The sequence below is a fragment of the Triturus cristatus genome, chromosome 7, assembly GCF_964204655.1.
Source record: "Triturus cristatus chromosome 7, aTriCri1.1, whole genome shotgun sequence".
Classification (NCBI taxonomy): domain Eukaryota; kingdom Metazoa; phylum Chordata; class Amphibia; order Caudata; family Salamandridae; genus Triturus; species Triturus cristatus.
The window spans coordinates 141,266,863-141,281,685 of NC_140590.1; the positions used below are offsets into that span (position 1 = coordinate 141,266,863).

At 46.6% G+C, this 14,823-nt stretch overlaps 1 long non-coding RNA gene across 3 annotated transcripts in view; it reads right to left on the reverse strand.

The window, feature by feature from the left end:
• LOC146809053 (uncharacterized) overlaps window positions 1-11,157 on the reverse strand; it is a 257,051-nt gene extending 245,894 nt beyond the window's left edge. For all 3 annotated transcript variants that reach the window (XR_014966315.1, XR_014966314.1, XR_014966316.1), the window contains exon 1: window positions 10,962-11,157. This is a non-coding gene — a long non-coding RNA (uncharacterized LOC146809053). The remainder of the gene's footprint in view (window positions 1-10,961) is intronic.
• Window positions 11,158-14,823: the final 3,666 nt, after the last annotated feature.

Genomic DNA, 14,823 nt, shown 5'->3' on the forward strand with positions numbered 1-14,823 from the left:
TCAACAAAATCCTGCTACACAAGCTTCAAACCATCCAGAACACCACAGACAGACTCATCCTCGGAACCCCACAATACGAGCACATGACCCAGCACCTACGAGACCTCCACTGGCTCCCCATCGAGAAGAGATTGATCTTTAAGCTACTCACCCATGCCTCCAAATCCCTCCACAACATCGGACCCAAATACGTCAGCGAAAAAGTCTCCTTCCAAATACCCAAAAGAACCCTCCGCCTCGCCAACCTCGCCCTGGCAGAGACCCCACGTATCAGCAGAAGACCTGGCTGTTCACTCTCTAATGGGCAACAGTTAGCTCCTTCTCAGTCCCCCCCTCCGAAGCCCAATCTGCTATCAGCTATTTTTGCACTCTACATGTCTGGTTTATTCATTCATTCAATGGGAAAAATGGGTATAAGTATTAGATCTAAAACTCTAGAACTTTAGATTACTACTGGAAAAAAGAGGAGCCTCTGCCAAGGAGAAGAGCTGTGTGGAAGAGACTGCCCCTTTGCTGTGTGTTGGTTTGCGGGGTTGGCCTGCAGTTGCTGCTTAGGGCAAGGAGAGGGCAAAGACTGGACTTTGCTGTGAAAACCTCCTTGAGAAGAATGTCCAAGGGCTTGTGTGTGCTTTCCTGTTCTGAAGTCTCAGGAACACAAAAATGTCACCTACAGCTTTCTTGAATTCCACTGCAGGGAATTCGGACTTGCCTGGGGGTGCCTATTCCAGTTCTGGGCCCCTGGAGATTGTTCCTGCTACAGAAAACTGAAGAACCTGAAGAAACATGAAAATTGATGCTTAGCCCTCCCTGTGGCCGTATTTTCCTCCACAGCACTGCTGTGCGGGAAAAAATCTTGACGCACAGCCCCCTGTGGCTGATGAAATCCACGCAGCATGTGCCAGTGGCCCAAAGAATTGCCACACACCGAGACCAGTGCACCCACCTCCGAAGTCTGAGATCACTGCACTGACTCCGAACCAGGCCCTGCTGTGTGGCTACAAGCAATGACTCATCGTGGGACCGCCGCTGAAGAAATCGACGCAGCACCTATTTGCTGCCTCAACCTCAATTGTGCCCCAGATTTCCACTCATCATGCCTGTGCTCCACTCATCGCCATTGCAGCAGCCGCAGACCAGAACCATCTTGAAATCGATGCCTCACTTCCCCATACAGTCTGGATTGGATGCAACACTTTTCCTTTCCTACAGCAGAATTGTCGCAACGCCTCCCCAAGGACTCAGGAACTGACGCATCACTGTGTTTTCCGATGCTTCCTTCCTCTGCAGCTGTTTTGCCTTGTGATTTTTGACGCATCTGAGGTACTATGTATAGAAATCATGCATCCATAGTTTTCCAAGGACAAAACTGCTTGAAACATTTTAATAGTCATATTTTCAGTTGTGTATGTTGGATCTTTAGTCATTTTGGTCTTGTTTGGTTTAGATAAAGATACTATATTTTTCTAAAATGGTGTGGTGTCCATTTGCAGTGGTTTTATTTTTACTTCTTTTTATTACACAGGTGTCAGCATCTCTAAACACTTACATAATCATAGATTGAGGGACATGTTTTCCCAGTGGCTTACACAATCTGTGACTCATAGACATGTTGTAGTAATCATGATACCAGTGAAGTCCACCTGTAAAATTCGCCCTCTCCCCACCTCCTCCCCACCTAACTGTTCAATGTCCCCCGTCTCCCCTATAGTCTTCCCACCGCTGTCAACACTTGCAGCGTTTTCACTGTTTACTGTGTGTGTTTTGTGCAAATACTTTACACATTGCCTCAAAGATAAGCCATTCTGGTCGAGCCAGGCTACCAAGTGGGTGAGCAGGGTTATCTAGGTGTGTAACTCCCTTATCCTGACTAGAAGGAAGGGTCCATACTTGGACAGGTTGCATACCACTGCTAACTAGAGACCCGCATTTCTAACAGATCCCATATGTGTGTGTGATTTCATCTACTGTCTGGTTGTTCTATGTTTTTGGTGAGTAAACATGTCTGTTTCCATCTATTGGCAGTTGTTAAAACAGTTTTCTTCTCTTTCTTAACTCTCGATTTCTCAAAATAATATTAATTAAGTCTCCGAAATTATTTTTTCTTGGTCATGATTTATTATTGTGCCTTAGGTTACACAAGCTCCAAAGGGGTTAATGGGTCACCCTCATATTTTGCTAGTACGAAAGCAGGCACCCTTGTGCCATGATGCAAGGGTGCCTGCATTATAGGCAGGTTTGTTTTGTGCAGGAAGAGTCACCTTCCTGCACAGAAACGACCCTGTCAGGCTGTTTCCTCTTTCCACGTGTGCCGCTGAATGAAACACATGTGGAAAGAGAAAACAAAGATGAGAAATGAAGATATTTCTCTTCATTACGCCTCTGAGGCTAATTATGATTTTGGTTGGAAAGGCTCCGAACGATATTCAGTTTTCCTAACCCGTGTCGGAACCCATGTTTCTGAATGACCAACAAACATTTCTGACTGCCCGATTATGATAGCAGATAACCATTCGGTCTTTCCGACTCGGTTCTGACCGGCATTCGGAGAGTCCGAGTCGGTCAGAGCTGAATTGTACAGCTCTACGGACCGCGTTTCTGACCGAGCGATTACGATTTGGACAGCCTTTCATACTCGGTTTGTCTGACAAGGAAAGGCTGTCAGAAACTGACTTTGGGGGCCCATAGCACACCCCCCTTCAACCAGTGGCCTCCGGTTGGGGCCCGTGGGTGTACCCATGGGTCCCCTCTTTACAATCATGCACAGTGTGGCAGGCACCATGGGGTGGCTATGACAGGGTGCAAGGTTTTCCGCAACCACCCCTTTTTTTCAATGGGAGCCTGTGATATCGGTCTGAACACAAGCTCCCATTGAAGTCAATGGGAGTCCGACCAAACGGTGTTCGGAACCATCGTAATCGGTTGGTCGGACTCCCCGAACCCAAGTCGGTCAGAATGATTCCAACAAGGAGTCAGTGGAATGCTTTCCGACCGACATCGTAATGAGGCCCTCTGTTGAGAAGGCGTACCATTTTGATGAAATCCTAGGTTTACTAACCCTAGTAAAGCTGGGATTGTGTCAGCATCCATGGATGGATGCATGGGAGCGCCCATGCTACACCCATTAAAAGACTTCCCAATGCAGAGTAATGCAAAGCAGCGATTTGCACTACCTTGTGTTACTCTGGATTTACTAAGTTATGCAAGCGGGCTTTGCGTAGCTAAGTAAACATCACTTAAGCCCTTACGTTTTCTTGCGTTCCCTTGCGGGACTCAATAGTGATGCATGGGCTTTGTACGTCGGGCCCACGATATTTAGGTAGCAAGAATTCAAGATTCCTAGAGAGCAGTGAGTGGAGACCTCGTTACAGCTTGTGATGAAGCCTGCTTGGCCTCTTGCATTCTTCTTAGGTTGCTGCATCTGTCACTCCACTGCTGGCATACCTTGTGCTCGGCCCTGCAATGAGTGCCTCAAGACCCAAGTGCAGTTTGCCGAAGGTTAGTAGTTACCAGCATCCTCTCACCCAAATTCACGCCATATCCTCCATCTCCTTACGGATGAACTGCTGGGGCAAGGCATGGTACAGGAAGGCATCATGAGCAGCCTAACCATTTTTTCAGCATGCTTTTGATACCTCTTTCATCCACCAGCACTTCCAGTAAAAATGCCCTCACTGGAGCTGGAGGTAAGGTGAGGGTGTCATCCTGTTTATTGAGGTTGCTCTGGCTCCTCTGTGCCTACAGGATCCTGGAGGGGTCCCTTGTGGATAGAGGATGCTGTGGAATGCGGGCAGCTGTCCTCCAGATTACTGCCTGGCAAGTGAATGTTAAATTTAGACCTTCTTTCAAAAAATCTCTCAAATCATGAGTTTCTGTTGGAAGGCGGAGCTTGAAAGTATAAATTATCCAATCCAAGATGTTTATTCTTTCGTTGGAAATCAGATGAACTTCGCAATTCATGATGTGGCTGAGCCTCATCCTTTGACAATTCCTGTTATTGAAATATAATGCATGGAAGCCTACAATCCCTGTGTAAAGCCAGTCTCTAATTTCATTACAGGCAACATGTGAAGTCCCTAGTCACCTGTAATAAACATAGGATGTATCTGCTCAACTGTAATAACTTATTACAGTAGAGTTATGACTTCACAATGCCTCCTGCCCTAGCCAGTAGTGGAGTGGAATGCAAGTTATAGAGCAGATTTAAACCTGTACATAAAAAAGGAAAATGAACCATGGTTGTATTCTTGAATTCACAAATAGAAAATTGGTAGTAGGAATCCCTGAAGGGAAAAACAGCATATCAAGGAGAAAACAGCAGTATAATTGGTAAATAGTATAAGAGTGAGTATTGTTCTACACTGTAAAATATCGGGGTGCTAAAATAACTGGAAGCACCTACCACCAAACGGTGCTATCGCCAAGTTACAAGAACATGCACATTAACATTTCTAAAAACACAGCCGTAGCACACCCTTATTAGTCACAAAAAATTCAACAAAAACATATATCAAATGTATATATGTCCTGACAAAATGTATTAAAGTTCTTTAGTCCACAGGCGAGTATATCTGTTATTGTAGAGATAGGGGCTGATACTTAGCACACGTTGATTCTTGCAGGGCTCCCGAGTTTTGGTGCATCAGTTACAGCAATTAACAGCACTATTAGGACTACATCAGAGGAATAGCGGTGGACATGCCAGCTATTCAAGGAATTATACTACTAGGTGGGTGAGTGATAGGACATGGCCAGCAACAATGTTAAGATGTAATAGAATTACACTGCACTTATTTTTATACAAGTGACAGGTTCTTTTTTCGAATGTTATGAATTTATAATTAGTTTATTGCATTTGACACAGGAAGATGTAGGGGTGGATATACCAGTGAATATGACATTATGTTTTTACTATCAATTGCTGATATAATATTACCAGCAGTAGTGACCAGCCCAACTAAGGGTGGGCTAGTCTGCCTTGCGGCCGTGTTCAATTAATCAATGGCCTTATAGGACATGGGCACCAGTAGAGGGCGCTCAGTATTATGCTTTCACTATGGCGTATCCGAACAGGATAATTTGTTATTAATTCATAGTTACAAACTTTGCTCAGCCCACGTGTCTCTTATCATATTATTAATTTTGCGTGTTTTCACTCATTTTTATTCATTAGAACGACACATTTGTTTATGTTATCAGCAGAGTATATTTGGACACTACTAACAAGGAGGACCCATTGCGTCGTGGAACTCTGGCTTACGTCTCTTCCATTCTGATGGGTGTGGATCCATTCTCGTGGCCTTGATACCAGGATTGTAGCACCACCTTGAGTCACTGGTTTGTTTCCATGCAGTGTGCTAGGGACGATGCATGTGGGTCATTATGGACCTGTTCCGTCGTCACTGCGTGAAACACTCATTGGTGTGGCTTTACATGACCTCTTGTATTTTAGATCTTAGTTCATGAGGTCTCCTCATTTCTCCTTTTAATAACTTGTTGTAGTTATGAGTCATATGAACAGACGTTTAAATTGATAGTATTTGTGCCTGTATTAGGTGTAGGATATAACAGCTCATGCACTGCATATGATGTTTATTTCCCAGCCTTGAAAAAGTCTGAATACTGATGTGTACAGACGAAACACGTGTTGGCTTCAATAACTGCTGGGAATTTGTTGTACATGAATAAATTCGTTTTTTCAATGGATGTGATTTGTGGATGGTCCTTGAAAACCTATACATAATCTGAATAAGATATACTCGCCGGTGGCCCAAAGAACTTTAATACATTTTGTCAGGACATATATACATTTGATATATGCTTTTGTTGAATTCTTTGTGACTAATAAGGGTGTGCTACGACTGTGTTTTTAGAAATGTTTTTATTCTATTCTGCTCTGTTTTTATAGATGAACAATGATAAGCCCAAAGGAGATATTTATGGCAAAATATATATTTTTTCCAAGCTTTGGGTAATAATAAAAAAACAGAATTCCTTTGCGTGTTTTTACACATTCAGAGCTATAGCGTTTTTTAAATATGACTTGTATTTGTATTTAACTGGTTCTAAAATCTTTTAGCAACAAATATCTAACTGCTTTTTAGCGCATTTAATTTTGCATTTGAGATTCTAATTGTATTATTCATGTATTATTCATGCTTTCTTGTGAAAGCGCATCACCCCAAGGTTTTAAGTGGTTTGTGGGAAAGGTTATAGTGTGACAATGTATTACAAGGGTAAACGTATCATTTGATGAACATTATAAGGATATTGTAAGTCACCTAGGAGTTCTGTATCCTAATAAAGGAATGTGTGCTATGGCCTCATTTCTCTATATGGTCAAGGAACTTCTCTGTGACTTGCAATATTCTTATAATGTACATTAGGAAGTACTTTATCCCATATATAAAAGGCAGCGCTAGGAAAGGGTGGAATCATTGCAGTGCCCAACACCCCCTTTGGGCCCCTGATTCTTCGCAGCAGATTTTGAAGTTTCATAGTGGACTTTCCATTTTCTATTGACTAGTGCAGCTTTTGCTATTTTTTGTTGTTCTTTTTCCTCTAGGCTGTTTGGGGCACCTTCCACGTGGCTCTTCTGACACTCTACCTGTTACTTTGGATGGCCTCTTTTCTCCTTCCTGATGTAATGGGGGTTGGTGCCTTGCTGATTATCACCAACACAGTCTACATCATGGGCAAACCAACCAGAATCCTTTCCTCCCTCTCTAGGAGGCTCTTTCCGGTGCACTGATGGACTCCTTTGCAAAGCTTGACTCAACAGGCAGATATCAAGGCGGTACAGGCCTGCCCCCGGGGATATAGATTTCCTATTGCAACATGTCGCTATGGAGAGCCTGGTGGTGCAGGCGTCCACAAGAATACTTAACTCAAATGCTTTTCCAAACACCCTGCCAGAAAGAGTCAGAAAGCATGGAAACCTTTGCTAAGTGTATATTTTCGTCTGTCAGTCTTGCTGTTAGGTCAGTCAACACCGGCTGCCTATTAGGAAGGTTCTTCCATGTGTTGTGGGACACAGTGGCAGATGTCTCGCCTGCTGTGTCGGTTGATATCCAGCAGACACAACAACACCTGATTGAAGTTAGCTAGGACACAGCGAAGTACTCCATACGCTCCAGTCTTGGTACTGCTGACTGGTGGGGTTGGGCAGTCGGGACAAGCAGCGTGCTTCTGTGCCACTCTTGCTCCACTGGTAGCAGCCAAACTATTGCATTCCCTACCCAAAAACTTAAGATCCACAGACACCCATCTCCAAATCTGGCTCTTGGGCACATGACTATACTCACAACTCAAGAATGACACACAGAGAAAGGAAAAGAGCTTTCGCTATACAAGTACACGTTGCCATACTTTGAACTATGCCTTCTGTTATAAGCAGATACATTTCTATATGGGGAAACTATATATTACACCACAAGATACAGGTGTATATCAGATCATGACGAAATTGCTTCCTCTATGTACATATAGGTGCATATATAGGGTTATGCCTGCTACTAATAACGACAGATATTTATGTACATTTAGGTTAATTTGAGGGACTGTTATTGGCATTTTATTTTGATGAATCTACAAGCACTGAGGAAGGCTATGTAGCTGAAATACCTCTGCTTTGATTAAAGATATTTTGCATTGACCCTGTGAGTGCTATGCAGTCTTTTAGGAAAGATATATCTATATACACACATTACACATTTTTTACATTTTACTATAGAAATACATTTTAAAAATATCTCACGTCCATCCCATCTCTCCTCCCTCTCCCTCATCCCAAACCTTTATGACTACTATGAATTTCCAAACATCCTTCTTGAAGTTTCACACCTCCTTTTAGCCATTTCAAACAACTAACCAAAAAACTGGTCAACTAGTTACAAAAAACATATTAGTTCCCCATTTCAAATCCATCCCTATCATTCTATCCCTACTCCAAACTTACCTTTTCATATCCATTCCTATCGCTCTATCCCTTCTACAACAATGAAATCAAGAGCACAAACCTAACACAACTCATGCAGAAGAAAAGCAAAAAAAGTATTTCTTTACTATTTACTGACTACTGATTTTGGGTTCGGGAGGAAAGTGCTACTTGCAGATAAAATGCTCCAATGTCTCATCAGGGGTAGTAAGCACTACATAAATACATTTACACTTACATCTTGATTACATGTAAATCATGATCTACACAGGTTGCCAAATAAGATTTTTCCTCCCAGCCATGGACATCTAAAGGAGATACATATAGGCTTTCACATATATTATTCTGTGCTGGGTGGCACCATGGCACCATGGCTAGTGAGAGAAGTCACCCTTTCCTCACACATTCTTGAAAAGCCTGTGACAGACCTACATTGTGTCCAGTCCTTGGCAGAAAATTGTGCTTTACACTTTGTGTGCCCGGGTGATATTTTGATGTGGACGCCAGTCTCTGACAACATTTGAGCTGCCTAGCGTTTGTCTGCGTTAGATTGGTGGGGTGAAAACTGAGATTGGAGGAGTGGGGATAGAGGAGACCAGAGGCTACACTAGTGGCTGGTGGTAACGACTGACAATAACAGTAAGCAATCTTGACTCAGGATGTCCTTCTGCAAAACGAGCTGCTGCCTCTCAGATCCATGCCCACCATGAGACCCTCTCATGTACAGAACTAGTAACAATAGTCCAAAAAGGTATCCCTCAAATTTTCTTCAAAAATGTCCAGGCTTCCCATCCAGGAAAAATACCATGTTTCTCTGTCCAGTGGGAAATCAAATCACAGGTCATTGCTGAGAGCGCTGATAGATCCGGTGGCTACAACAGGGCTATATGCCTTGAACCCAGATGGCAGGGGGATGCAGGAGTAGGTTACAGTGCCAGAAAAGTCTAGGACAACTTCAATCTAAATAAAATATAACCCTGCTGTGCAGGAGGATGCAAGCAATCTAGATGGGGTTCAAAGTTTAGCTTCCGAAATAGCTCCTAGAACTGTCCAGATGGACATGAAGCAGAAGGTGTGGGACTAAGACCCACAACCACGGAATGATGAGAAGACTAGGCTGGCCATTCGAGAAAAGATCTCATCTAAGCTCTCATGCTGGGGAAGCATTGGGGATTTCCTGTCTTGGATGTGAAAGCAGGTAGGGGAAGAGCAGGCCATGGTTTAAACAAACTCTAGCAACTTTAACTGCCGCTAGAGTAATTCTTGAACGGTAAGTCAATTAGATATCCCACAGACAGGTTAGCTGCACCCACTGAAGGATGCACCTATATATCCCATATATCTGCTCTCTATGGCCATCCAACCTGAGAGGAGGGTTCTGAAAGACAATGAGAGAACTGTGTAGGTCAACAAATGAGTTCCTGGAATGCTCTTAGCTGTGTGGCAAATCTCCCCTGGTGCAGGTCAACAGCACAACTGTGCAAGGTTGAAAACATTCTGTCTAAGCAGCAGAAATGTATAGTGACTAACGGTCAGACACTGAATAAGTAGAAACTAAAGGAAATACAAAGGAACATAGACCTGGTGGGGCTGCATTCTAAGGTTGACTCATGTTCAATTAAACCACAAGACATGAGCAAAGTCTACAGAACAACATTAGAAGGCTTGGGACCACCAGGAAAGCAACTTTCCCCATTTTTGGTGCTAAACAGTGAATTATCAGAACACCAGGACACACGGACAATGATCAAGGGCCGGGGCAGAGAAGAGTTTCCCACAGGGATGTGTTCCACCTTGTTGATGTCAGCAGTGAACCTTCAAAGAATATCACTGAATAAGGTCTCCAGGCTACCCTTAGATTTCAGATTCAAGTAATTTTAAAGATTTGTGAGTCACCTGCACCAAGAAGAGTGAAGAAAACCCACAATAAACCCAAGGAGAAAAGGCCACATTAAAACCTTCAGAATGATTCAGCAGCGCCTGTGCACACAGAAGACCCGCCAGCCCCTGTTCCATTCTCTCTCTTCCTTCCCTCCGCGCAGTTACCCGCCAGAAAGGAGCCAGTGTGGCTGGCCTGTGGCCCGGCCAAATAAACAAACAATCAGAACCCATCAAGTCGAATATTTCTATACCACCAAACGTGTATTTTCATTTCATGTTTACTTTGCTTCAATACGTTTTTTTTTAATCTCGTTTCTTGCCCTTTCCTTTATTAAAATGTTGCCTTTGTATGCACAGGCCATAAACTGTCTCTGCACCAACAAAAAGTATTAATGAACAATTAAAATGGTTTAAGTATTTTTTTCAACATTGCTGGAAATAAAAAATAAAGCAATTCAACATCTCTTTGCTTTATGTTTTATTCACAATGTTGTTTTCATTTTCAGATAAGGCTGTGCGCATATCATCTGCACCAGTTGGCCCGCTCACAAACAGGTGAGTTTGGATCAAATAATTCGGTGTAAACTTCTTTGAGCTAGGTACGGCTGGTTATGGGTGGAACATCAGTACCGTTCTGGCCCTAAACTCCTATGTGTGGGTGAAACTGTATTACACGTTTCTAGTTCATATGGCACGAGGATTACCAGGGGCAGTAAACTCGGGTACAATGAAGAAGTCCCTTCGCCTCAGTACCTCATATGGAATCATCTTAAAAAAAAGTTGTCATAACATTCTTATCCCGAGCATTTACTTCACACAGGTCCCTTCACTTAACTCCACGCAGAGGTGGGCTGGGGGGTGGGGGGGGGGGAGGGGGTAGGAAAATGAGGGGAATGACATGGCAGGTCCTCTGAGGACCGGTAGGACGGGGGAAAAGCCAGTTGCATGTCTGGCACGTCTGGCAGTGCCGCAGCTCTGCTGCCCACGCTGAGGCCCTGCTAGATTCCGCGTGGCACTCTTCCTTCAGTATGAGAGGCACCCTAAGAACTTTTGCAAAGCGCTGCATCTTGACTTTCAGGAATTTCGGAGCGCTAAAAGTAAGATTTGGACAAAGAGATATTAAATCATGCGCAGGGCGCAGACTTACCCAGGAGCAGCACGGTCAGGAGTAGGGTGGCCCCTTAATAAATACCCCAAGATGCTCCGTCGTCAGTTTGGGCCTTCCCTGTCCTGACATGTCGACGTGGGCCGTGCCCGCCGTGCCAACACTTGCGTAGGTGGGATGCGCTGATGGAAGGGCCCACCGGTCCGTCTCCTTCGGTCCATGGCTCGGCAGGGCAGTGCAAGTCTGGCGTGCAGGGGAGGAAGGACAGGTAACTGTAGGGCAGGGATGTTAAGTAGAGGATAAAAGGCCGAGCCCCCAGGGGTCGTGAGTTCTCGCCTCGCATCTCCATTTTCAAAGACATCTGGAATTTCCAGTTTAGAGTCGACAATCCACGGCTAGTTTCTAAATTGTTATCCAAGTTTCAGCCGCTCATTTTAAGTTTGACCTTTCACCATGAAGGGTCGAACACGCTAAACACGCTGACCTTTCACAGAACCAGAATTCTAATGCCCCCGTCGGAGTAAAAGTTACACAAAGCCTGTGTTTTTCCCGTTATGAGTACATAGTTGAAACAGTGCATGTTAGAATGAATCACTTTTAAAATGTGTTTTACAGCTGCCCTAATGATCTCAAACTTAGTATTAAAGTCAACAAAGACAGAAAGGTCATGTTGAAAATTAATACAGACATCGCCGAGTCAACGGCACTTTATCGCAGCCAAAGTTGCGTTAAACTTATCGCCCCAATCACAAGCTGGTGTTAACAGCCCACAGCACCAGTTTACCCGCAATAGCAGCCGCAAAAAACATCGCTGCGGATGACACCCGCAACTATCGCTAATGAGATGCAGAGTAGGCGTTCCCGTGCCAAAAGCCGCGACAACAACACTCCACGACATTCACAACGAACAGCCAGAACTGCGATAAGAACACGAAACAGGCGATAAGATGATAAGGCGATAAGGCACGTTAGCACCAGGAAAATAACACCTGCTCCGACCTGGTGCTAAGTCTGACCACAGCCTGGACCACAAAAGGGAGACCAGCCCAGAGCCACACCTGAAGAACAACAGATGCACCCGTGCAACTGAACATGCAGCCCGGAGGGCTGAAAGGGAAACAACACCCGACGCAACCACCCCCAGGACCCCCCCTCCCCAGCAACCCCCCCGACCAAAGACATGCCACATCAGCTACACCCAATCACGTACAAAATTATCTGGTGACATGCATGTGTCATCACAAAAATCAATCAATCAATCAATCATAGCATTTGTAAAGCGCACTACTTACCCATGAGGGCCTCAAGGCGCTGGGGGGGGACAGATGGGGGGATGCTGCTACTTCTCAAAAAGCCAGGTCTTGAGGAGTCTTCTGAAGGTCAGCAGGTCATGGGTCTGCCGAAGGTGGATGGGGAGGGTGTTCCAGGTATTGGCGGCGAGGTGGGAGAATGATCTACCACCAGAGGTCGCTCTTTGGATGCAGGGGACTGTGGAGAGGGCGAGGTCGGCAGAGCGAAGCTGGCCGGTGGGGGTGTAGAAGCTGAGTCGTCTGTTGAGGTACACTGGTCCGGTGTTGTGGAGTGCCTTGTGTGAGTGGGTGAGGAGCTTGAAGGTTATCCTCTTGCTGACGGGGAGCCAGTGCAGGTCTTTCAGATGGGGTGTGATGTGGCTGCGGCGAGGGGTGTCAAGGATCAGGCATGCAGAGGCGTTCTGAATGCGTTGAAGTCGTTTCAGGAGTTTGGCCGGGGCTCCTGCGTAGAGGGCGTTTCTGTAGTCCAACCAGCTGCTGACGAGGGCCTGGGTGACCGTTCTTCTCGTTTTGGTGGGGATCCACTTGTAGATCTTGCGGAGCATGTGGAGGGTGTTGAAACAGGAGGAGGAGACGGCGTTGACCTGCTTTGTCATGGAGACGGTGGAGTCGAGGATGACCTCTAGGTTGCGTGCGTGGTCGGTGGGCGTTGGAGCTTTTCCTAGTGCGGTCGGCCACCAGGAGTCGTCCCATGCGGAATGGGTGGATCCAAGGATGAGGACCTCCGTTTTGTCTGAGTTCAGCTTCAGTCGGCTGTTCTTCATCCAATCGGCGACGGCTTTCATTCTGTCGTGGAGGTTGGTTTTGGTGGTGTGGGGGTCCTGGGAGAGGGAGAGGATCAGCTGGGTGTCATCGGCGTAGGAGATGAGGTTGAGGTCGTGCAGTCGGGCGACGTGGGCGAGCGGTGCCATGTAGATGTTAAACAGTGTTGGGCAGAGGAATGAGCCCTGGGGTACGCCGCAGATGATCTCAGTGGCTTCGGAGCGGAAGGGGGGGATGCGGACGCTCTGTGTTCTGCCGGAGAGAAAGGAGGTGGTTCAGTCCAGGGCCTTCTCTTGGATCCCGGCGTTGTGGAGGTGTGTGCGTAGTGTGCGGTGGCAGACCGTGTCGAAGGCGGCTGACAGGTCCAGGAGGATGAGGGCCGCAGTTTCTCCGTTTTCTAGCAGGGCCCTGATGTCATCAGTAGCGGTGATGAGGGCAGTTTCGGTGCTGTGGTTGCTGCGGAACCCAGACTGGGATGGGTCCAGGTTGCTGTTCTCCTCGAGGTAGCGGGTCAGTTGTTTGTTGACGGTCTTCTCGATGACCTTCGCTGGAAATGGGAGTAGGGAGATGGGCCGGAAGTTCTTGAGGTCCGCCTTGGGTTTCTTGACTAAGGCGTTGATCTCGGCGTGCTTCCAGTTCTCCGGGAAGGTTGCTGTCTCGAAGGAAATGTTGATGGCTTTCCGGAGATGGGGTGAGATGGTAGTGCTGACTTTGTTGAAGATGTGGTGTGGGCATGGGTCTGACGGGGATCTGGAGTGGATGGTGTTCATGATTTTGATGGTGTCGTCGTTGTTTATGTTAGCAGGCGGTCGGTGCGGATGGTGGTCGTGGGGACGGGAGTCTCTGTGGTTGTTGGGGAGGACGTGGCATTGAAGCTGTCGTGGATGTCAGCGATCTTGTGATGGAAGAAGGTGGCAAGTGAGTCGCACAGGTCTTGCTAAGGTGGGATGTCATTGGTGTTGGAGCTGGGGTTGGAGAGTTCCTTCACAATGTTGAAGAGCTCTTTGCTGTTGTGTACGTTGTTATCTAGGCAGTCTTTGAAGGAGGCCCTTTTACCGGATCTGATGAGGTGATGGTGTCTGCGGGTGGCGTTCTTGTGGTCTGCGTAGCTGTCCGGTGTTCGTTCTCGGTGCTAGTTCTTCTCTAGCTTTCGGCAGGTTTGCTTGGAGGCCTGGAGGGCTTCAGTGAAGCAGCTGGCTTTCTTGCTGGTGTGGTTGTTGGAGGGTTTCTTGTACGGGGCGAGGGTGTTGGCACAGTCGTCGATCCACTGTCTGAGGTTGCGGGCGGCGGTGTCAGGGTCGGTGGGGTCAACAGGTGGGCTCTGGGTGAGGGTGGTGGTGAGCTGGCCTACGGTGACTTTGCTCCAGCAGCGGCGAGGGATCTGTTGGGTGCGGTGGTGCGTGGTGGGTTTCCGGAAGGTGAAGTGGATGCAGCGATGGTCAGTCCAGTGGAGTTCGTGGTGTGGTTGAAGGAGATGTGGGGGCTTGCGGAGAAGATGGGGTCAAGCGTGTGGCCGGCGGAGTGGGTGGGTTTTGTGACGAGTTGTCTGAGTCCGAGGTTGGCGAGGTTGTCAATCAGGGTGGTGGAGTTGGTCTCGTTGTTGTTCTCGAGGTGGAAGTTCAGGTCCCCGAGGAGGATGTAGTCCGTGGAGGCGAGGGCATGTGTGCTGACGAAGACGGAGATGGAGTCGCTGAACTGTGGTCAGGGTCCGGGGGATCTGTAGACGAGGGTTCCTCTGAGGGTGGTGTTGGGGTTGGTGTGGATCTGGAAGTGCAGGTGTTTGGCGGTGCTGAAGGTGTCGTCAGTGTTGGTCGAGACTCTGAGAGTGTTCC